Below are 23131 nucleotides of genomic sequence, written 5' to 3' on the forward strand. Positions count from 1 at the left end.
CATGCCAAATCCCTGAAAAATGCAACCCAACCACAGTTCAGTCTGCTAGGAGCTGTCACAGGGAGCAGGAGTCCAGGAAAGTTCCCCAAAGGAAAAGTCCGCATGGCACTGGAATTTTTGTCACCATTCTATACTTTGCAGCTCATGTCCAAGTCCCAATGACTGCTGCTTCTAGCTGGTAATGATTCAGGTAGACTGGAAAAAGCCATTTGTAGCATGCGTGGATATGGAGCTTCTGTTCTCCTCTGCCTGGAGAGTTGAGACCAGGTTGCTTTTCCCTGGAGCTCTGTGACTGTGGCCTGGTAAAGAGAACCTTGGGATACACTAAGCTGGGTGGCAAAGGTAAATTCATAATACAAGCTGGCAAAAGGAGGAAAGAGAGCTCTAAATTAGGAGTAGGTCCCAGCCTGAAATATGAGTGGGGCATTGAGGTAGGAGGGATAAAGGAAACCCTATATATTAAGCAAAGCAGCAGAAAATAGGACTATCAACACCCACAACAGAGATCTTTGAGGGAAGAATAAAAAACCTGACTATTCAGGCAAAACATAGTTAAGTGGCCCTTGTGCAAATGAGATCAGTTTACCTGCTTCTTGGAAGAAATACCCTAGGCTCGTCCACAGTGTCGTATATGGGGCCGACGGCCCTGGGCACCTTCAGCCTTCAGTGGCAAACCCCAGCTTTCTGGGCAAGGTTAGGTCATAGGTGGCTGGAGCAGGGCTGGAAGAGACTGAACCCTCCCTTAGAGGAGCTAGGGGGAAGCCCACCTTCCAGTGTCCCTGTTTTCTCACAGCAGAGGCGTGTAAGCCTGGCAGGCTTTAGCTCAATGACCTTCCTTTCCACTATTGAAGCAGGACCCAGATGGCATCCTATGAGACCCCTTTGGGGTGTTGGAGCCTTTAAGGGTGAATCCTAAAAGCTGGTAGTTCCCCTGATCTCTATTGGGCTTTTTCTGCCTCTAGGTATCTTAAAAAGCCATTCTCAAAAGATCTCGCTGAGGGGTTTGAGGATCTCCATCTGCCTATATAAATCTTTTCTATATATCTGGAGCTATTTGGAAAAAAGACAGAACAGTGTTATTAGCTAGATCTAATAAAGAAGGTAGTAGTTTGCAGGTGAAAAAGATTTGGTGTCTCCTGTTCATCAGGATTCAAAAGAAATGTAATTTTTTTTTTTTTTTTTTTTTTTTTTTTTAGTAAAAAGCAGGATATGGTAGACCCGTCGGAGTCATTGGCCTGGTGTGCAGGATTCCCGGGTTTGATTCCTGGCCAGAGCACACAGGAGAAGCGCTCATCTACCTCTCCACTCCTCCCCCTCTCCTTCCTCTTCGTCTCTCTCCTCCCGCCCGCAGCCAAGGCTCCACCGGAGCAAAGCCACCCTGGGCACTAAGGATGGCCCCATGGCCTCCGCCCCAGTCGCTAGAATGGCTCCGGTTGTAATAGAGCAACATCCCAGATGGGCAGAGTATTCCCCCGGGTAGGCATGCCAGGTGGATCCCAGTCAGGCGCATGCAGGAGTCTGTCTGACTGCCTCCCCATCCCCATCCTCAGAAATATACAAAAAATAAATAAATAAAAGAAAAAATACTAAAAAAAAAGGGGGGGGGGGCATTCCCTTGTGCTAAAGCTCCAGGGAGCATGGAGTGAGCTTGAGTATGTCCTATGAAACATGGAGCTCTATGTTGACATATAAGTCTTTGAAGAAGGAGGAACTGCTGAAATAGTTTATCAGCATTTGTCCCTAAGACAGCAGTCTTTATAGTGGGAACACCATACGTAAATATTTGCTGTCTATCTATAGATTAAGGGGGGAATATGGCAAATGCTGAAAAGCCATGATCTTTGTGCCCCTCCTCTCCTCCCCCAACCTGTAACCCCAACACTGTTGTTCATGTCTCTGAGTCTCATCTTTATGTCCCACCTATGTATGGAAACATATAGTTCTTAGTTTTTTCTGATTTACTTCTTTCACTCAGTATAATGTTATCAAGGCCCATCCATGTTGTTGTAAAAGATCCTATGTCATCATTTCTTATGGCTGAGTAGTATTTCATAGTATATATATACCAAAGCTTTTTAATCCACTCATCCTCTGATGGACACTTGGGCTGTTTCCAGATCTTTGCTATTGTGAACAATGCTGCCATAAACATGGGGGTGCATTTCTTCTTTTCAAACAGTGCTATGGTGTTCTTGGGGTATATTCCTAACAGTGGTATAGCTGGGTCAAAAGGCAGTTCGATTTTTAATTTCTTGAGGAATCTCCATACTGTTTTCCACAGTGGCTGCACCAGTCTGCATTCCCACCAGCAGTGCAGGAGGGTTCCCTTTTCTCCACATCCTCGCCAGCACTTATTCTGTGTTGTTTTATTGATGAGCGCCATTCTGACTGGTGTGAGGTGATATCTCATTGTGGTTTTAATTTGCATTTCTCTAATGATTAGTGATGTTGAACATTTTTTCATATGCCTATTGGCCATCTGTGTGTCCTCTTTGGAGAAGTGTCTATTCATTTCTTTTGCCCATTTTTGGATTGGATTGTTTGTCTTCCTGGTATTAAGTTTTACAAGTTCTTTATAAATTTTGGTTATTAACCCCTTATCAGACGCTATGTCAAATATATTCTCTCATTGTGTAGTTTGTCTTTTTATTCTGTTCTTATTGTTTTAGCTGTGCAGAAGCTTTTTAGTTTGATAAAGTCCCATTTGTTTATCCTGTCTTTTATTTCACTTGCCTGTGGAGACAAATCAGCAAATATATTGCTGCGAGAGATGTCAGAGAGCTTACTGCCTATGTTTTCTTCTAAGATGCTTATGGTTTCACGGCTTACATTCAAGTCTTTTATCCATTTTGAGTTTATTTTTGTGAGTGGTGTAAGTTGGTGGTCTAGTTTCACTTTTTGCAGGTAGCTGTCCAGTTTTCCCAACACCATTTGTTGAAGAGGCTGTCTTTACTCCATTGTATTGTCTTACTTCCTTTGTCAAATATCAGTTGTCCATAGAGCTGTGGGTTTATTTCTGAGTTCTCTGTTCTGTTCCATTGATCTATGTACCTGTTCTTATGCCAGTACCATGCTGTTTTGAGTACAATGGCCTTATAATATAACTTGATATCTGGAAGTGTGATACCTCCTGCTTTTTTCTTCCTTTTCAGGATTGCTGAGGCTATTCGTGTTCTTTTTTGGTTCCATATAAATTTTTGGAATATGTGTTCTATATCTTTGAAGTAAGTCATTGGTATTTTCATTGGTATTGCATTGAATTTATAAATTGCTTTGGGTAATATAGACATTTTAATGATGTTTATTCTTCCTAACCATGAGCATGGTATATGCCTCCACTTATTCGTATCTTCCCTGATTTCTTTTATCAATGTTTTATAATTTTCCGAGTACAAGTCTTTAATCTCCTTGGTTAGATTTATTCCTAGGTACTTTATTTTTTTGGTTGCAATGGTAAAGGGGATTTATTCCCTGATTTCTCTTTCTGACAGTTCATTATTAGTGTATAAAAATGCCTCTGATTTCTGAGTATTGATTTTATATCCTGCCACCTTGCCAAATTCATTTATCAGGTCTAGTAGTTTTTTGACTGAGACTTTAGGGTTTTCTATATACAATATCATACCATCTGCAAATAATGATACTTTTACTTCTTCTTTTCCAATTTGGATGCCTTTTATTTCTTTTTCTTGTCGATTGCTGTGGCGAGGACTTCCAGAACTATGTTGAATAAGAGTGGTGAAAGGGGGCACCCCTGCCTTGTTCCTGATCTTAAGGGGATTGCTTTTAATTTTTGCCCATTGAGTATGATGTTGGCTGTGGGTTTGTCATAGATGTCCTTTATCATGTTGAGGTATGTTCCCTGTATTCCCACTTTGCTGAGAGTTTTGATCATGAATGGGTGCTGGACTTTATCAAATGCTTTTTCTGCATCTATTGAAATTATCATGTGGTTTTTCTCCTTCTTTTTGTTTATGTGATGAATCACATTGATTGATTTGCGAATATTGTACCAGCCTTGCCTCCCAAGAATAAATCCTACTGGATCATGGTGTATGATTTTTTCCATATATTGCTGGATCCGGTTTGCTAATATTTTATTGAGGACTTTTGCATCTAAGTTCATCAGGGATATTGGCCTATAATTTTCTTTCTTTGTGTTGTCTTTGCCTGGTTTTGGAATCAGAATTATGCTCGCCTCATAAAAGGAGTTTGGAAGTCTTCCTTCCTCTTGAATTTTTTGAAATAGCTTGAGAAGGATAGGAGTTAGTTCTTCTTTGAATAATTGGTAGAATTCACTTGTGAAGCCATCAGGCCCAGGACTTTTCTTTTTTGGGAGTTTTTTGATAGCTGTTTCAATCTCCTCTGTTGTAATTGGTCTGTTTAGGTTTTCTGATTCTTCCAGATTGATTTTTGGAAGATTATATGATTCAAGGAATTTGTCCATTTCATCTAGGTTGTCTAGTTTTTTGGCGTACAGTTCTTCATAGTATTTTCTTACAATATTTTGTATTTCTGTTGTGTCAGTTGTTATTTCTCCACTCTTGTTTCTAATTTTATTTATTTGAGTCCTCTCTCTTTTTTTCTTGGTGAGTCTTGTTAAAGGTTCATCGATCTTGTTTACCTTTTCAAATAACCAGCTCCTGGTTTCATTGATCCTCTGTATTGTTTCTTTAGCCCCTATGTCATTTATTTCTGCTCTGATCTTTATTATTTCCTTCCTTCTACTAGCTCTGGACTTTACTTGCTGTTCTTTTTCTAGTTCTTTTAGATGCAGGGTCAAGTTGTTTATTTGAGCTTTTTCTAGCTTCTTGAGGTATGCCTGTAATGCTATAAACTTCCCTCTCAGGATTGCTTTTGCTGTGTCCCATAAATTTTGAGTTGACGTATGCTCATTATCATTTGTTTCTAGGAATTTTTTAATTTCTTCTTTGATCTCAATGTTAACCCATTCATTGTTTAATAACATGCTATTTAGTTTCCAAGTGTTTGAATGTTTTTCAATTTTTCTATTGTGGTTGATTTCTAGTTTAATGCCATTGTGATCAGAGAAAGTGCTCAATATGATTTCAATCTTCTTAAATTTGTTGAGCCCGCTTTTGTGCCCTAACATGTGATCTATTCTAGAGATTGTACTATGAGCGCTTGAAAAGAATGTATATTCTGCTGTTTTAGGGTGAAAGGTTCTGAAGATATCTATTAAATCGAGTTGATCTAATATGTCCTTTAAGTCTGCTGTTTCTTTGTTAATTTTCTTTCTTGAGGATCTATCTAATAATGTTAATGGGGTATTGAAATCTCCTACTATTATAGTATTGCTGTTGATCTCACCATTTAAGTCTATCAAAGTCTGCTTTATATATTTAGGTGCTCCTATATTAGGTGCGTAGATATTTATAATGGTTATATCTTCCTTTTGGATTGCTCCCTTTATCATTATGTAGTGACCTTCTTTATCTCTAACTATGGTCTTTGTTCTAAAGTCCATTTTGTCTGATATAAGTATTGCTACCCCAGCTTTTTTTTTCATTTCCATTTGCGTGAAATATTTTTTTCCATCCTTTTATCTTCAGTCTGTGTGCATCTTTTGATTTAAGGTGTGTCTCTTGTAGACAGCATATGTATGGGTCCTGTTTTCTTATCCACGCAGCTACCCTATGTCTCTTGATCGGATCATTTAATCCATTAACATTTAAGGTTATTACTGATATGTAATTGTTTATTGCCAATTTTTTTTCTTTAAAACTGTTTTTCTCTTTTGCTATATTCTTTTTTTCCTTTGATCTGTTTACAACTGGTCCCTTAGCATTTCTTACAGCCTTGGTTTGGTTGCAGTGAAATCCTTGAGTTTTTTTTTGTCTGTAAAGCTTTTTATTTCTCCTTCAATTTTAAATGATAGCCTTCCTGGATAAAGTAATCTTGGTTGTAGGTTCTTGTTCTGCATTACTTTGAATATTTCTTGCCATTCCCTTCTGGCCTCAAGTGTTTCTGTTGAGAAGTCAGAAGTCATCCTTATGGGGGCTCCTTTATAGGTGATAGTCTTTTTTTCTCTAGCAGCTTTTAATATTTTCTCTTTATCATTTAGCTTTGCTAATTTAATTATGATGTGTCTTGGTGTTGGTTTCTTTGGGTTTCTCCTTAATGGAGTTCTCTGTGCTTCCTGAACATGTGAAATGTTTTCCTGCCTTAATTGGGGGAAGTTTTCCGCTATGATATGTTTGAACAAAGTCTCTATCCCTTGTTCTTTCTCTTCTTCTTCAGGAACCCCTATGATGCAGATGTTATTTGTCTTCATGTTGTCACAGAGCTCTCTTAGAGTTTCCTCAGACTTTTTGAGTCTCTTTTCTTTTTTCTGCTCTGCTTCCATGCCTTTATTTATTGTGTCCTCTAACTCACTGATTCGATTCTCTGCTTCATCCATCCTGCTTTTAATTCCTTCCATTGTATTCTTTATTTCAGATATTGTATTTGTCATTTCTGTCTGATTCTTTTTTATTATTTCAATGTCCTCTTTTATATTTGTTATCTCTTTATTTAGGTTTTCATAATGGCCATCTATGGTGGTTCTAATATCTTTGAGTATCCTAACAATCGTTATTTTAAACTCTGCATCTGGTAATTTGGTTATATCTGATTCACTTAGGTCCTTTTCTGGGGATTTCTCTTGGTTTATTTGTGTTGTATTTCTCTGCCTCCGCATTTTCTCTTCACGGGAGTGGCTGTGATCACGTGCTCGGGTGCACAAGGGTTGGCCTTTGCCCCGCCCCCGTGTGTTACGTTATGCTCGGTCCTGAGGGCACTGGCGAGCACCTTTGCTCAGCTGTGGGTCTCCGCCTGTTTCCGAGCTTTCACCCTGCCTTTGCAGTATGATCCCACTCAAGGAACAGCTGCTAGCCTTGGCTCTACCGCCAGGCAGGGCTGCGTGCCCAAGCTCAGCTTCGTAGCGGAACTCCACCTCTTCTGGGCTTTTGGCTCCACCCCCGCAGGAGGAGCCAGCTACCAAGTCAGACCGGAAGCCTGGGTTGCACGGGCGGGGCAGGGCTGTGCTCCTCTGCCCTTGCTCCGGGGCTGGATTCTACCCTTTCCGGGGTTCCCGCCCTTCTCCCAGAGGCTGGATTACAGGCTGCCGGCAGCTGAGCTTGACTGCTTTTGCACACCCCCTTCTCCCCAGCCGGGCAAGATTGAGCTCACACCTGAGCCCAGTGGTGGCCAGCCGGCTTCCACCCCTGCCAGCAGAACCGCGCTTTTGTCTCCCGCTGCCGCCCGCTCTCCGGTGTGCCCTCAGCTGCGTGGGTGGGGGCGTTGCAGCTCGGACCCTGAGACTCACTACTGTAGACCCGAAAGCTCCCTCCTTCTATGCGACTCTGCTCTGAATGCCGTGGGGGAGCTTGTTTGGCTGCTCTCCTGCTTCCCTTTGCTGGTATTGCTGTTTCCAGGGGAAATATTCACTTCAGCTTTGGGGAGTGACTTGTCCCAGGGGTTAGGGTGGCTATCTCCCAAAATGTTTCTCCCTATGCCTCCTAGATTGCACTCTCTTCCTGTTACTGTGGTCCTCTCCCCTCTCCCTCCATCCCCAGGAGCCCCGGGTGAGTGTGAGAGAGATGTTCTGCGTGGTCCCTTTAAGAAGGATCCTGGGTCTGAGAAATCAGACTCTCTCACAAACAGTATCCTGACTTGTTTCCAGCTAAATACTGTCCTTACGCCTCTTCTGGGCTCTGGGGCTGCAGGCTGGGGCTTTGTTCCTGGGGCTCAGGACCCTTTCCCCTCTGCTAAACTCACTTCCCACCACGCGAGTCTCTCTCTGCTGCCGTTTGCTCCGAGGAGCTGGGCAGCCCCCTCCGCGTTTCTGCTTTTCCTACCAGTCTCTGTGTGGCTTCTTCAGCGTTCCTTGGTTGAAGAGTCCACGCACAGATTTTTTAGGGCTTCTTAGGTAGCTATCCCGTATAGCCTCTACAGACTCATCACTGACTGATGGCTTACCAGAATGGGGTTTCTCCACCAAACTGCCAGTTTCCTTCAACTGCTTATCCCACCGAGTAATGTTATTCCTATGTATGGTGGCACTTTGTTATAAACGTGCTGATATTCATGTTGCACTTTGGTCATAGATTCTAATTTAGTGAGCCACAGAACACACTGAACTTTCCTCTGTACCATCCACATCTCGACTGGCATGGCTGTGGGCTGCTCTGCTGTATACATGGTGTTATGTCATCATCTGCGCATGCGCACATGCTGCCACATCATCCTACAGAAACTGGGAGGGTTTTCCTTTTATTTGGTGCAGATATCACATTTCTATTGTCTTTTGTTGCTTTCCTGTGACCGGTCAAAAGTGCACCATGACTTTATGGACACACTGTATTATTCACCCCAATGCATTTAAACATATAAACACACTGTTATTTCAATATATAAACAATATAAAAATTATTAATGCAATATGTTATATTCCTTTTGAAAACTCAGTTTTCATCTAGTATGTGATTTATTACACGCAACAGTACATCTTAATTCAGACAAGCCAGATTTGATGCCACATGTGGTAGCGGCTGCCGTGGTGAGCCGCTCAGGCCCAGAGGCTGAGTAGAAAATAGAGGACTAGCTCTCACTTTCTTAGAAGGAAACCTAGATAAGAATAAACGTCGTTTGAGTGGCACAAAGATGTCCTTAAGGGAGCATGTAATGGGAGCGATGTGTTAAAATTTTAAATGATTACAGTTCTCACTCCTCTTTCCCCCAACTTAAAATTCTGTTTCCTTGCAGCCTTTCTGTCTGAATGACTCCCAGGAAAGTAGTGAGAATAAATAATACTTTTGGTAGAAGTAAGTGATTTGGGGCATGTTCTTGTCAAAAAGGATGAAGAATGAAAGGAAAATTCTGATTTGAGGAAGAGATAGATAGAAGAAGGGAGGGAGGGAGGGAGGGAGGGAGGGAGGGAGGGAGGGAGGGAGGGAGGGAGGGGTGAATAAGACGCCGGTGTTGCTTTGTCCTACTCTCCTCAGGCTGAACCACGAGGAGTGAGCTATAGGAACATCTGTGTAAGCATTAAGAAACATCATGAAGTTAATGGTCCACTTCCATGAGCATAGCCTAGGGAAGGCTGCAAACTTTCAGTCAGCCTGTATTTAAATTGGCATTTTATCCAAAAAGGAGAAAGGGTATTAAATGTGGACTGATTGTGGTGGGGTTCAGAGAGAGAGAGACAGAAAGAGTGAGAGAACACGTATGCTCTGAGGCTGTGAGTAACAACAGTTTGGAGGTCATTCAGGGTCACTGTGTACCCTGGTAAAGGGGGTTAGAAATGTTCAGAGGCCAGAGAACCAGCAGAGGCTTAAGAGCAGGAAAAATAAGTGCAGAATTAGAGGACTTGTCAACCGGAGGCCAATGGTTGGACCCATAGACTGGACAGTGTTAGCTCAGTGCCCCTATGGCCAGAAAGAATGCAAGGGAACTCAAAGGACATCGTAGAGGACCAGACTAACATCAGGAAAACCCAGAGAACAGACAAATAACCACTGTGGAAGTGAGTTTGCTTTGGTCAAGGACAAGTCAAGGGTATAGAAGCCATGACAGGTAGCAGAGGGTATTTATTATGGACAATGGTTAGAGAAATGTTAGAAAAGTTCAAAAAGGGGGAAGGTGAGGTAACCCTGAAATTAACAAAGGTAAGAAGCAAAAGAAAAAAGGGGGGGCCCTGGCTGGTGGCTCAGTGGACAGAGTGTTGCCTGGTATATGGACGTCTTGGGTTTGACTCTAGTCAGTGCACACATCCTTCTTCTCTCTCTCCTCCCCCTGCAGCCACTTGATTGGTCCAGGCATCAGCCTGGGCACTCATGGTAGCTTGGTTGATTTGAGCATTTGCCCCAGACAGGGTTTGCCCCCACGTGGATCCCGTTCAGGGTGCATCCAGGAGTCTGTCTCACTATCTTCCTTCCTCTCACTTAAAAAATGAAAAAAGAAGTCACCACCTCTCCTTGGCTTCACTAGGCATCCAACCCAGCAACTCAGTATTTCTCTAAGCACTAGTGGACATGTAGCAAGGAAGAGAGAATGTAGGTATTTGCAGAATAGAGGAGTTTGATAAAGAAGAAAAAGTGAATGTAAGGTTTGACCCAATTGCTAAGTCGGGTGTGGTAACAGCAGCCAGTGGAAACACTTTGAGAGCGGCTGCAGGTGGGTGTGGTCTTGGAGCCGCCTCAGCTGGCTTAGTCCCAGGGTGGCCCTGGGCGCCGGGTGCTGCTCCACCCCAGGGAGCCAGGGACGTGGGCTCAGAGCTCTCCCTTATCTCAAGTGTAAAGGAGAACCAGCTGTGTCTACTCACGTTTCTAGGAGGATGGCTCCCTGGGACGCCATTCTTGCCCTTCACATCAGTTAGACGGTCTGGCACCAGCATTTCTGAAGGTGCTGTTGATGCTGCCAATTCTCATTCCTCCCAAACAGCTTTTCCCAGAGGGTGTCAGTGAGGCCCTAATTGAGGCAGGGTGTGAAGACACTCTGAGGAAAAGTTCTGACTGTGCTTCAGAGGAATTAATGCTTATTTTCTAGGAATGATAATTCAAGAAGACATGGTTCTGGTATTTCCCTAACTTCATCTAAAGGGAAAATGAGTCTGGGCGAAGGTCTTCTGGTACTTTGTGGGGGGACGACTTTCTATCATTTTATTTTCTTCTTTGAACTCTAAGGATTAAAATTAAAAAAAAATCATTGTCTAGAGACATAAAAAGGAGCAATAGTTTTGTAAATGGTACTGTCACTGGAAAGAGACCGGACTGAAGCAGGTCTACCCTGGCGTGGTCTGCAGTGTGTCGGTTTTTGACTTTGTGCAGGGAAGATTTCACGACATGAATGCAGGTAATTTTGAGAGTACATTTATTAAAGTTGGGGACAGTAAACAAAGGAAAAGCTTAATAAGATAGAAGAGGCAAGACTGTAGCAATACGAGTGAGCCAAGGCAGAGCTGCCTTGGCCCTTTGGAAAGAACGTCACAGAGACAGAAGAAGTGAACAGCTGGGCTGCATGGACTCAGGAAATCAGTTCTGGAGGCCAAAGGAGGGCCATTGGAGACAGTTCAGGGAGGGCCCAGGACGAGCTGCTAATGCCCACTGTTCCTCTGGGTGCAATCCTCTGGGACCCTTCAGAGCTTAAGATAAAGACAGCAAAGATACACACCTGAGGAAAGAAGGTGGGGAGGAAGGCACAGGTGTGCTTAAGAGAGAGTGTGCACTAGGTCTTATGTCTTAAGGGTTTTTACCTGTTTTCTAAAGGGGGAATTTTAGAGGAGGTCTCAGGGGAGGATCTCAGTAGAATATTCATCAGCCTTCCAGATGTGTCCTTTGATATGCTGATTCATCAAAATGAGGGTATGGGATCAGGATTATTCTCTGGTCAGTTTCACCTTCAAGGGATATCATCAAAGAGGGACCAGGACCGAAGTGAGTCTGCTCTGGCATGCTCTGGAATGTGTAAGCCTTTGCTCCTAAGTGTCCTTGGTTCAGGAAGATAAGACCTTGTGATTTATTATCTGGCTGTAAATTGCTCAGCCGTTTAATTGTCTGAGTTTCCCCATTCCACTTGCACAGCATTGATGTAAAAATACCATCTCCTGCACTGTAAAAGCCGAGGTCAAGGATTTTGTTTGAGGAAAAAATTGTAAATAGCTACTTATTCAGAAATTATTCAGTTAATATATTATCTAGGCCTTTATATTTCCTCCTTTCTCTATCTACACTTTTCCTTTCCTCATTAAGATCTCCGCCAGGGTTGGAGCTGTGAATTATGAACTTGGAGGTGGTGGCGGGGGGCGTGTATCATATTCTAGTATCTGTAAGACTGGTTGGACTTCTCGCCAGTTAGCATCTTTGATAAAATACTTGAGGTAAGGCAGGTTGGAAAAGATGGCAAAAAGTACAAACCAGGAATTATTTGTGGACTTCACCATTCTGGGCCTACTCTCCATCATCTATGAACATCTATGATAGTGATGCAAAAAATTCTCCATTTTTATAAGTTAAATTACTGCTGCAGTTTGTAATCAAAGAAAATTATTCTTTTATCACAAAAGTAGCTACGGAAGTTATTTACATTTTCTGTGAGATAAAACTCTGATTTTGGTTTTTCTGATAGAGATTTCTTAGTCAGAGTGATGGTGCTGGGGGAGTAAAAAGTATGTCCAACGGGCATCTAGAAGTCCCCTCGAATGTCACAGTCTTCTTCCCACACAGGAAGCCCACTGCAGAGCGACCGCTTTGCCCATCGTGCCAGTAAGGGTCCTCAGAGCAGCTCACCTGTAGTCATCTAAAGGGTGTGAGCTCTGAACCTGTCATTAACCCTAGATACCTCTCCCACACAAAATATGTTTTTCTCTTTGATTTGTTGCCTGAAAGTCTGCTTTTTTTCCCCCTTCTTTTGAATCATACCCTGGGCTTCCTTTTAAAATGCAAATATCTCTGGGTGTGTTAGGCAGTCATTGCTAAATAAGAATCCATGTAACCAGATTGCTTTCCAGAGAGTCTAAGGCTTCTTGGAGATTATCGCGCACATCAGTGAAGGACAGTATCTCTGGAGCCTCTGTGGAATGGGGGAAAGGATGCCAGGACATATGATAGCAGCACAGAATGGCAAGGAAGGCTCTTGGTTTATTGGACATTTTGCCCAGAACTTAGCCTTTTACTGATTCACCCTTTACTTCTATACACCCCTGATTTTCAGAACCAGTAAAAACTTCTTTGGGACTCCTATTTTATATGAATTAAATGAATATTTATTAAATCACCATCGTGGACTGAATGTTAAGAAAGTTAATGTTGGCATTTAATAAGCAACTATTACATGAGATGAGTTTTGCATACATTATTTTACTGGATCTCCTCAAAAACCCATTTACAGGTGATGAAACCCAAACCCAATGAAGTTAAGCCACAGTGTGGCAGAGCTGGAATTCAAGACTAGTTCTATGTGTCTTCCATGAGCCTTGAACTTTTAGATATCACATTTTTAACATTGTAGCATAACGGATCCTTTATAGGGAGCAGGAGGCTTGGTCATAGGCCACATGCATGTCTATTTTAGTTAAATATACTTTCAAACAGTCTTTTCATAGTCCTTAAACCAATTTTTACTCCCACCAGCAGTGTATGAGCATTCCAATTTCTCCTTATCTTTGCAAATATATGGCATTGTCTGTCTTTTTGTTTTTATGGAGATGTAACTGACATATGACATTATATTTGCTTCAGGTATATAACACAATGATTCAATATTTTTATATATTATGAATTGATTACCATAATAAGTCTAGTTAACATCCATCACCGTATATAGTTATCTATTTTTGTTCCTGGGATCATCTTTCTAGAGAATGCATAGACCTTTTTAAAAACATTGAATGAATACATGATGGGAGACATGAAAAGAAGCCCAAAGCCAGCTCTTATGTGTTTCGCAAGAGTAAAATCACCTTCTACAATAAGGTCAGGAGAGTTTTTTAAATGCAAATAACATGAACATAGGATATGAGAAATTGCAGAAACACAGCTGATAGGCGGGCATGCTGCTATTTGAAAACACTGAGGGACATTTTGTTAAAGTATTAAAGAATACATTTTTCAGAAGCAAATATATTTAATGAAGCTGTAATTCCATTAAGTGGAATATGAAGAACCAATATTTTAGAGCAAACCTGACAGAAGACTAACACTTCCATGTAATTGACGTAATTTTTTACTTTTTCCACAATAATATTAATGTGCCAGTTCACAATAAGAATAACTGTATCCCCTGCTAATGGGAATGTGTAATTCTGAAAGATGCATAGATCATCCAAATTAGAAATAAGGTTTATGGTGTTGAGATAATGGCCTTTGGTTTAGTAATTTGGAATAAGACCATTTATAATGGGAACAGAAACCTGACCCTGGCTGGCTTCTGGCTCGGTCTGTTAACCCACAAAGCTAATTCACCTTCCAAGAACAGGGCAGCTCTAGAGCCTGGGCCAGTCCAAGGCGAGACCATGAAGGAAGGTGGTTATGCTGTTGAGTCTTCCTGCCCTTTGGAGCTACACTCCCACATCTTGATGTTCTCTCTCACCTGTTTTGTAAGTGGCTAAAGTCCTCAGGGAATCCATGAGTTTGTATCCCAGGAAGAAGGCACCTACTGCTGAATCCTCTCTTCCACTCCGCGCAGACTCGCTCACGCAGAAGTGCTGCTTCCATGCAGTTAGGAGAAGAATGGACTCCATGTAGGACCACGAGGAAGAGTGAGGAGTTTGTTGACTTATGCAAAACAGCCAGCCTAGGGGAAAGGGGCTGTGAGTGGGTAAAAATCCACCCATGCTTCACCCACTATGCCCTGCCCTTTTCTTTTATTTAAAGTTAAATTTAATGCTGAGGCCACCAGTTCAAATCCCCGGGCTTGCCCAGTGAAGGCACATATAAAGTTAAATTTATTGGGATGACATTGGTGAATAAAATTATATAGGTTTCAAATCTACAATTCTATGATTCATCATCTGTATATTGCATTGTGTGCCCATGGCCCAAAGCCAAATCTTCTTCTGTCACCATATATTTGATCCCTTCTACCCTTTACTAATTCCCCACCCCCTCCCTGTCCTTTTCATTGTTTAGCGGTGCCATTGCTCCTACTGTGTGCACTATGGGGACTGTGTCAGCTCAGAGGGACCTTTATGTAATTCACCCGCCCAAAGGAAGTCTCTTTTTCTGTTTTACACAAATGCCATGCAGCTAGTGTGGCTCTACTTAAATTAATTATTACTGCAGTGACGTAGATCTTTAAAGCTTTCATTTCAAAGTTCCCTTATATATATTATCTCACTTGAAAATTATAGAAGCTAAGCAACTTAAAATGGATCAGGGACCATTAATCTTTATGGTGCAGATGAGGAGGTTGAAGTTCAGATTATTTTCTATGATGCTAGTGCTTGTGACTTTATATCCATTGTCCTTTCTACCACTTCTTTGTTGGAACTGTGAATGATTAATAATAATTTTTAAAATTTTTATTATGAAAATGTGCATACATGTATGAAAATACAGAGGATAAAATAATGAACTCTCATATATCTATTATCTAAATTCAACAGTGACTAGATTTGGCCACATTTATAAGTAAATCTTAGGTGTCATGTCTTTTTAACCTTTCATAGTATTTCAGTTTTTACATCTTTAAAAAACTGGCCATCTTCTTGTATAGCCAGAGTGCCATTATCAACCTAACAAAATTCATACTGATTCCTTGGTATCATCTAAGCCAGTTTATATTCAAATCCCCCTATTTGTTTATAAGGGGGATCTTTATAAAGATATGGCAAATCAGGAACCTGAAAAGTTTTATTCCATCTTTTACCCATTCTCTCTCTTAATTTTCAACATGTGCACTGTTGCCTTCTCTATCATTTGAAAACCTACTGAAATATTTACCACCTTTAAACACACACACACACACACACACACACACACATATTTACTTTCAGTTACTGTCCTATGACTCTCTTTATCTTCTCAACCAAGCTCTGCAAAACAAAATAATAGCTTGTACTTATGCATTTATTAATGTATTTGTGCAAAACATTAATTAACTACTAGGTCCTAAGTCTATGGAAGAATTTAAGAGAACAGAACCAAAAGTTAATTTTTATTACTTTGAAGTTTTCTGTTATTCTTTTGTAATTTCTACCACCTGTCTTTCCCTGTCCCTTCCTCTTCTGCACCTCTCCCTGAACAACCAGTGATGTGCTTCCTGTCACTATAGATACGTTTGCATTTAAATTTTTTATATAGATAGAGTTATACAGTATGTACCCCTTTTAGGTTTGGCTTCTCTTACTTAATATTATTATTTTGAGATTTATCCCCATTGTGCTGAATATATTCCATTATACAGATATACCACAATGTGTTTATTCATTCTTTTTAAATGAACATTTGAGTTGTTTCCAGTTTTCATTTATTACAAATAAAAACACAATGAACATTCTGCGGAGAAGTCTTTGTATGGACATATGCTTTTCTTTCTCTTGGATAAGTATCTACAAATGAAATAGCCAGGCCATGGTATACATTATTTTTCTTTTTTTCCAAGTGAGAGGAGGGGAGATAGAGAGACAGACTCCCACATGTGCCCCGACTGGGATCCACCCAGCAACCCCCATCTAGGGCTGATGCTTTGCCCATCTGGGCATGCTCGCAATGGAGCTATATTTAATGCCTGAGGTGGAGGCTCCACTGAGCCATCTTCAGCACCCAAAGCCGATGTGCTCAAACTAATCAAGCCATGGCTATGGGAGAGTAAGATAGAGAGAGAAAGAGAAGGGGGAGGAGTAAAGAAGCAGGTGGTTGCTTCTCCTGTGTACCCTGACTGGGAATTGAACCTGGGACGTCCACACATTGGGCTGACACTCTACCACTGAGCTGACTGGCCAGGGTCTCCTGGTATACATTTTTTATTTAAAATTTATTTAACTGTTTCCAAAGTGGTTGTGCCATTTTATATTCCTACTGGCAGTGTATCTGGTTGCGCCATTTCCTTGTGTACACTTAGTATGGTCAGTTTGAAAATTTTTAACCATTCTAGTGGTTGTATACTAGTACCTCATTGTGGTTTTAATTTGTACTTCCCTGATGATTAATGATGTTGAATATTTTTCCATGTGTTAATTTACCACCTGTATATCATCTTTTGTGAATTGCTTGTTCAAATATTTTGCCTGTTTTAAAAAATTGGGTTATTTTCTTATATTTAGGTGTCAGAGTTCTTTATATATTTTAGATACAAGACCTCTGTCAAATGTGTTCTAGAAACATTTTTCCCAGTCTTTTTGGGAAGATGTTTTGAGGAGAAACAATAATATACCAAGTGTTACATCTAGTAGAGTGCCTTGCATCATGATTATTATTATGAGAAATGTTCTTTGGAAAAAGAAAATTTGTTTGAAGATGATGTTCACTTTTTTTTTTTTTTTTTTGGTATTACCAATGATAATAGGAACTGAAAAAAGTGCAAAGTTCAGAATCTTTCAAACACCATCACATGATTTGCCTTAAACCCAACTTGTATCCTCCCAAGAAAAGAAAAAAAACATAATACAGAGGAAAGGTGATATTAATGAAAGCAAAGATGTTGCATGCATAAAGTATCTCATTTAAAATAGCTAGAACTATCTAAAATACATATAGTTTTAGAATACAAAAAGAATTGACACCATTTGAGAGATACACTATCAAAAAAAATTTTAAGTCGATAGGAATGGTGGGACATATGAAGTGGTTAGACCAGGGGTTGGGAACCTATGGCTTGCGAGCCAGATGTGGCTCTTTTGATGGCTGCATCTGGCTTGCAGAAAAATGTTTAATAAAAAAAAATAATAATGTTAAAAATATAAAACATTCTCATGTATTACAATCCATTCATTTCCTACCGCTCATGTTCATGGTTGCGGGTGGCTGGAGCCAATCACAGCTGTCCTCCAGGACAACACCAAATTCTTTTTTTTTTTTTTTTTTTTTTTTTAATTTTTTTTTTTTTTTTTTTTTTTTTTTTTACAGAGACAGAGAGTGAGTCAGAGAGAGGGATAGACAGGGACAGACAGACAGGATCGGAGAGAGATGAGAAGCATCAATCATTAGTTTTTCATTGCGCATTGCAACACCTTAGTTGTCCATTGATTGCTTTCTCATATGTGCCTTGACCGTGGGCCTTCAGCAGACCGAGTGACCCCTTGCTAGAGCCAGTGACCTTGGGTTCAAGCTGGTGGGCTTTTTGCTCAAGCCAGATGAGCCCGCGTTCAAGCTGGCAACCTCGGGGTCTCGAACCTGGGTCCTATGCATCCCAGTCCGACGCTCTATTCACTGTGCCACCGCCTGGTCAGGCCAACACCAAATTCTTATTGGATAGTGCGCAGCGTACACAGGTTGTTTGTTGTATGGCATCACGAATTACATTTTAAAATATGTGGCATTCGGCCCTGGCCGGTTGGCTCAGCGGTAGAGCGTTGGCCTAGCGTGCGGAGGACCTGGGTTCGATTCCCGGCCAGGGCACACAGGAGAAGCACCTATTTGCTTCTCCACCCCTCCGCCACGCTTTCCTCTCTGTCTCTCTCTTCCCCTCCCGCAGCCAAGGCTCCATTGGAGCAAACATGGCCCGGGCGCTGGGGATGGCTCTGTGGCCGCTGCCTCAGGCGCTAGAGTGGCTCTGGTCGCAACATGGCGACGCCCAGGATGGGCAGAGCATCGCCCCCTGGTGGGCAGAGCGTCGCCCCATGGTGGGCGTGCTGGGTGGATCCCGGTCGGGCGCATGCGGGAGTCTGTCTGACTGTCTCTCCCTGTTTCCAGCTTCAGAAAAATGGAAAAAAAAAAAAAATAAAAATAAAAAAATATGTGGCATTCATGGCTCTCTCAGCCAAAATGGTTCCCGACCTCTGGGTTAGACAATAACATACAATAAAAGCTTTTACAGCTGTTATTTTAAAGTCTGTTCTCAGTCCCCACTCCTGTCTCTCTTTTAAACATAATTCCACTTTTGTCCCCATCATATAGCACAGCATCTGGTATATATCAGATTATCAAAAACTATTTTCTGCATAGTAACAGAAAGTCTAAGTTTGTAGTGCTGCCTTAAGACTGTCACACTCCTGTTTCCCATATATATGTGTAGGGCTAATGGCCGCCGCTGTGGCCATGCAGGTTCTCATTGGATTCAGGCACAAGGTAAAAGAACTCTGGAGCCAGAAAATGGTGGGTCATTCCATTTATTAAAATCTCGAAATGGCAGCTGAGCTAGCAGGCAGGGAAGACCTCTTCCCTTTCTCTCAGGGCTCCCAAGCTGCGACTCTGTCTCCTGTTCCACAATGGGAACTCATTCTCTGAACTCATACTCCAGGCTCACAGAACAACTTCAGCACTCTCCAGCAAAGCAGGCCAGGAGGAAGTACTCCTTCTCTGGCAAATCGCCCCTCTCCACGGCAGCAGGCAGTCCGCAATTTGCAATCTGTTGCCCTGAGAGCAAGCACCCGCAGCCTTCCACAGACCACACACACATGGCGCTGCCCCAATACAAGCGAGCAAACCTAAACACACTTGAAACACATTGGTTTGTCCAACATTGTATTTATCAGTTTCTTTGAGGAGAAGGGCCATGTTTGATGCTACCTCTGATTCTCCAACAGCAAGTAGAGCACAAGTGAATCATGTGATGGTGTTTGAAAGATTCTGGACTTTGCACTTTTTTCAGTTCCTATTATCATTGGTAATACCAAAAACAACAACAAAAAAAAGTGAACATCGGCCCTGGCCGGTTGGCTCAGTGGTAGAGCGTTGGCCTGGCATGCAGAGGTCCTGGGTTTGATTCCCGGCCAGGGCACACAGGAGAAGCGCCCATCTGCTTCTCCACCCCTCCTCCTCTCCTTCCTCTCTGTCTCTCTCTTCCCCTCCCGCAGCCAAGGCTCCATTGGAGCAAAGATGGCCCGGGCACTGGGGATGGCTCCTTGGCCTCTGCCCCAGGCGTTAGAGTGGCTCTGGTCGCAACAGAGCGAAGCCCCGGAGGGGCAGAGCATCGCCCCCTGGTGGGCGTGCCAGGTGGATCCCGGTTGGGCGCATGCGGGAGTCTGTCTGACTGTCTCTCCCCGTTTCCAGCTTCAGAAAAATACAAAAACAAAAAAAAAAGTGAACATCATCTTCAAACAAATTTTCTTTTTCCAAAGAACATTTCTCATAATAATAATCATGATACAAGGCACTCTACTAGATGTAACACTTGGTATATTATTGTTTCTCCTCAAAACATCTTCCCAAAAAGACTGGGAAAAATGTTTCTAGAACACATTTGACAGAGGTCTTGTATCTAAAATATATAAAGAACTCTGACACCTAAATATAAGAAAATAACCCAATTTTTTAAAACAGGCAAAATATTTGAACAAGCAATTCACAAAAGATGATATACAGGTGGTAAATTAACACATGGAAAAATATTCAACATCATTAATCATCAGGGAAGTACAAATTAAAACCACAATGAGGTACTAGTATACAACCACTAGAATGGTTAAAAATTTTCAAACTGACCATACTAAGTGTACACAAGGAAATGGCGCAACCAGATACACTGCCAGTAGGAATATAAAATGGCACAACCACTTTGGAAACAGTTAAATAAATTTTAAATAAAAAATGTATACCAGGAGACCCTGGCCAGTCAGCTCAGTGGTAGAGTGTCAGCCCAATGTGTGGACGTCCCAGGTTCAATTCCCAGTCAGGGTACACAGGAGAAGCAACCACCTGCTTCTTTACTCCTCCCCCTTCTCTTTCTCTCTCTATCTTACTCTCCCATAGCCATGGCTTGATTAGTTCGAGCACATCGGCTTTGGGTGCTGAAGATGGCTCAGTGGAGCCTCCACCTCAGGCACTAAATATAGCTCCGTTGCGAGCATGCCCAGATGGGCAAAGCATCAGCCCTAGATGGGGGTTGCTGGGTGGATCCCAGTCGGGGCACATGTGGGAGTCTGTCTCTCTATCTCCCCTCCTCTCACTTGGAAAAGAAGAAAAATAATGTATACCATGGCCTGGCTATTTCATTTGTAGATACTTACCCAAGAAAAAGAAAAGCATATGTCCATACAAAGACTTGTCCGCAGTTGTTGGCCTGAGCCATTTTATAACAGCAGTGGTGAATATTAATTTTGGTAACCACTATATTAATAATGATAACCACTATAATAAAAATGCCCCCAAATGCACAGGCTTTTTATTTAGAGCCTAAGTTTCATTATCACATATTAAACAAATAAATAATAACAATAAGGAAACATTATTGTATCTTTGTCCTAGGATTCCTGTTTAGAAGTAAACTCTTTTGACACACCTAGCAAAACAAAGTGATAAACAACTTTAAGTATCAGTAGCAGATGCAGGGGTAGCAGCAGCGGCAGTAGCAACAGCAGCTTGATAGTTACTAAGGCTCTTGATAAAATGGCAGTGAATCACCCTTCTTTATCTCTGAGCCTGGGGATGTTGTCAGACCACAAAGGTGAGAAAGGAAATCTGAAGATCTCATTCCTGTGCTTAAAACAGTAGTGGTTCACCTCTTACAGGAGTCTATGTTTGGTGAGATTAATGGTTTGGTTCAGGAAAAGCCTGGGATAATGAGAAAACTCTTCTTTATTCATTGACCTCACTTTGTTTACGGTAAAAGTGCCTTTGGGAATACCACACTGGATGTTTGAAAATTTATCATCTTCCTTTGTTATTATTTCTAGATATTACTTATGCGTATGGGTGTTTATTTTTCTTCAGTGGCCTCTGAATAGATTTGTGTTTTTATAATCTGTGCCACTTAATAATTGCAACCAAAAGCAATTTGTAAAAGCGTTTGCTGCGTGTTTATCTAAGTTCTACAGCAATGGCTATCAATCTTGGGAGGATAGGAACCACCGGAGGAATGTGATAAAAATTTCAGATCCTCGGGCCAACCATTTTAGACTGTGGTTCCATAGATCTGGAATGAGATTATTAATCAGTATATTTATTAAAATTTTCTGCTTGATTAACCTTTTAATTATAGATTCTTGTACTCATTTTTAGTGATTACTCTAGAGATTCCCATATGCATTTCTGACTAATTATAAAACATCTTCTTTAAGTTTTACCCAAACAGTGAAACAGCTTAGACTAGTTCATTTCACTTACCTCTCTTCCCACACTTTGTGAGACTTTATTATTGTTATTTTAAAGAAGTAAATTTTATTTTATAGTGACTTTTCACTCCTCCATTTCTTTCTGCATCGCTAGCTTCCATTTGGTGGTGTTTCCCCATTCCCTGAAGAATTTCCTTTAGAAGACCTTACAGTGTCAGGCTGCTGGAGACAAATTCTCTGAGCTTTTACTTGTCTGCAAACATTTTTATTTCACTTTAAATGTTTGAAGGATATATTTACTGAATATAGTATTTTAAGTAGGCAGTTTTGGTTTTTTTTTTGTTTGTTTTTTTCTTTACAGGGACAGAGAGAGAGTCAGAGAGAGGGATAGATAGGGACAGACAGACAGGAACGGAGAGATGAGAAGCATCAATCATCAGTTTTTCGTTGGGACACCTTAGTTGTTCATTGATTGCTTTCTCATATGTGCCTTGACCGTGGGCCTTCAGCAGACCGAGTAACCCCTTGCTTGAGCCAGCGACCTTGGGTCCAAGCTGGTGAGCATTTTTTATTTTGTTCAAACCAGATGAGCCCGCGCTCAAGCTGGCAACCTCAGGGCCTCGAACCTGGGTCCTCGACATCCCAGTCCAATGCTCTATCCACTGCGCCACCGCCTGGTCAGGCTTAAGTAGGCAGTTTTTTAAAAAATTCTACCCACCCTTTCCCAACCCCAGCACAGGAAAGATCTTATTTCATTGTGCTCTGGCTTCTGATTTCCTTTGAAAATTCAGCTGTCAACATAATTGTTTCCTGCTTCTGTGGCTGCTTTTTAAGATTTTATTTCCCCATTGTTTGTATTTGGACTTCTATATTTTAATCAAGATGATTTTCTTTGTTTTTATCTTGCCTTATGTTTATTGAACTCCCTGAATCTACAGTTCAGTTTTAAAAAATACGTAAGTATTATCTCAGTATTTCTTCTGCCCCAATTTTTCTTTCCTCTTTTCAGAGCTCCAAATGCACACAGTAAGCCTTTGACTGTTTCCTTGTGTTTTGGACATTCTGTTCTTGTTCTTATCATTCTTTTCTCTCTGTGTTTCTGTTTACTATATAATATATTCTGGATATAATATATTGACTTGTTTTTAAGCGCACTGACTTTGTATTCTGCTGTGTCCAGGCCTCTTTTAAGCACATACAATCAGTTTTAAATTTTAGATATTGAATATTTTTTGTCCTCAAATGTCTACTTCATTTTTGTATGGAATCTTTTACTTTGTTGAATTTTTCTGTTTTCATCCATTTTGCCCATACTTTCCTATATATGATATTTCTTTCAACATTTTAAAGTTGATTATTCTGTAGTCTGTCTCCTAAGTCCAACATCTGTATCATTTGTGAACTAGTAATTTATTGTTTGTTTTTCTTTTGCTTATCAGTCACATTTTCCTGCCTTTTTACATGTCTATTCCTATTTGACTG

This window comes from Saccopteryx leptura, chromosome 2 (genome assembly GCF_036850995.1).
Source record: "Saccopteryx leptura isolate mSacLep1 chromosome 2, mSacLep1_pri_phased_curated, whole genome shotgun sequence".
Taxonomy (NCBI): Eukaryota; Metazoa; Chordata; class Mammalia; order Chiroptera; family Emballonuridae; genus Saccopteryx; species Saccopteryx leptura.